This window comes from Rutidosis leptorrhynchoides, chromosome 2, assembly GCF_046630445.1.
Source record: "Rutidosis leptorrhynchoides isolate AG116_Rl617_1_P2 chromosome 2, CSIRO_AGI_Rlap_v1, whole genome shotgun sequence".
Taxonomy (NCBI): domain Eukaryota; kingdom Viridiplantae; phylum Streptophyta; class Magnoliopsida; order Asterales; family Asteraceae; genus Rutidosis; species Rutidosis leptorrhynchoides.
This window is the reverse complement of record NC_092334.1, coordinates 681,401,054-681,403,164: the sequence shown is the minus strand read 5'-3', so window position 1 is coordinate 681,403,164 and position 2,111 is coordinate 681,401,054. Positions and strand designations below refer to the sequence as shown.

The 2,111-nt window shown below is 36.6% G+C and overlaps 1 pseudogene; it reads right to left on the bottom strand.

The window, feature by feature from the left end:
* Positions 1-1,610: 1,610 nt before the first annotated feature.
* Positions 1,611-1,724, bottom strand: LOC139895161 (small nucleolar RNA R71; annotated as a pseudogene).
* Between the last annotated feature and the right edge of the window lie 387 nt (positions 1,725-2,111).

Genomic DNA, 2,111 nt, shown 5'->3' with positions numbered 1-2,111 from the left:
TACATCTAACTGTGGACAACTAGTTGTAGGTTACTAACGAGGACAGCTGACTTAATACACTCAAATCTTTAAAACATAATAAAAATGGTTGTAATTATATTTTGATCATACTTTGATATATATGTACATATTTGTAGAGGTTCGTGAATCGATTCGTGGCCAAGTCTTATTTCCGAGGAAGGAAATATCTGTGAAAGTGAGTTATAGTCCCACTTTTAAAATCTAATATTTTTGGGATGAGAATACATGCAGGTTTTATAAATGATTTACAAAATAGACACAAGTACATGAAAATACATTCTATGGTTGAATTATCAAAATCGAATATGCCCCTTTTTATTAAGTCTGTTAATCTAAGAATTAGGGAACAGACACCCTAATTGACTCGAATCCTAAAGATAGATCTATTGGGCCTAACAAACCCCATCCAAAGTACCGGATGCTTTAGTACTTCGAAATTTATATCATATCCGAAGGGTGTCCCGGAATGATGAGGATATTCTTATATATGCATCTTATTAATGTCGGTTACCAGGTGTTCACCATATGAATGATTTTTATCTCTATGTATGGGATGTGTATTGAAATATGAAATCTTGTGGTCTATTGTTACGATTTGATATATATAGGTTAAATCTATAACACACCAATATTTTTGTTGACGTTTAAAGCATGTTTATTCTCAGGTGAATATTAAGAGCTTCCGCTGTTGCATACTAAAATAAGGACAAGATTTGGAGTCCATGTTTGTATGATATTGTGTAAAAACTGCATTCAAGAAACATATGTCGATGTAATATATTTCTATTGTAAACCATTATGTAATGATCGTGTGTAAACGGTATATTTTAGATTATCATTATTTGATAATCTACGTAATGTTTTTAAAACCTTTATTGATAAAATAAAGGTTATGGTTGTTTTAAAAATGAATGCAGTCTTTGAAAAACGTCTCATATAGAGGTCAAAACCTCGCAACGAAATCAATTAATATGGAACGTTTATAATCAATATGAACGGGACATTTCATTTGTGTATGCAAACTCGGAGTTCAGGAGATCAAAATTTTGAGCCTTTAAACCCGGAAATCGAGAAATCTGCAAAAGCTAATCGAAAAGCTAAAAGGATTTGGAAGAGCTCAACAGTGGCTTCAGCATCCACACAACCACCACTAGAGTCACATCCGATTGTTCCACCAAACTCTCCTAAATCAGATTCCGATTCTGAAGAGGAAGTTCTTACTCAACGAACTGAGATGGCTGAACGTGAAAGAGGAGTAGACACTACTACCAACCGGGTGTTTATGCGGATCATTCACTGGCAGGGGGAAACACACGAAGATTTGAGGTCCGACCTCAACTCATTTCGATCTTGCCAGCCTATCGAGGTATGGCTAATGAGGAACCATATGAACACATCACTGAGTTTAATGAAATATGTGCTACTAATCATGTAAACTGTTTCACTGATGATGAGGTACGTCTTCGCTTATTTCCTTATTCACTAAAAGATAAGGCAAAACGATGGTTTCTCTCTTTACCTGCCCGGAGTATTAATACTTGGGCGGAGATGAAAAAACGATTTTTAGAGGAGTTTTATCCCATAAGTAAAACTTCAGACATGCGTACGCAAATAAAATCTTTTAGGCAATTGCCTGGTGAACTTTTCCATGAAGCGTACGAACGTCTCAAGGAATTACTTAGGGCATGCCCACACCATGAGATACCAAAGTGGGAATTGGTTAAAGTTTTTCATGATAGTCTAGATTCTCAAAATAGACACTTTATTTTGGCGGCTAGTGGTGGGGCATTCCTAACACGAACTAGTGATGATGAATGGACCTTCTTTGAGAAATTAAGCAAGGGTTCAAAAACCTAAGCTTCGGTTAATAGAAAACAACCTAGTACGTCCCGAGTGAATCACGTATCCGACTCGGGCGGTTCATCAAGGAACCTTGAGCAAGAACTAGATGATTTGAAAATGCTTATATTTAACAACCCAAACCAGGGTCTTGCTTGTAATGTTTCGCAGGTTCAGGAAGTTTGTGAGATATGCGGGGATCCTTCTCATTTCGCACACTGGTGTAGGAATGGGATTCCACCGGTGAATCA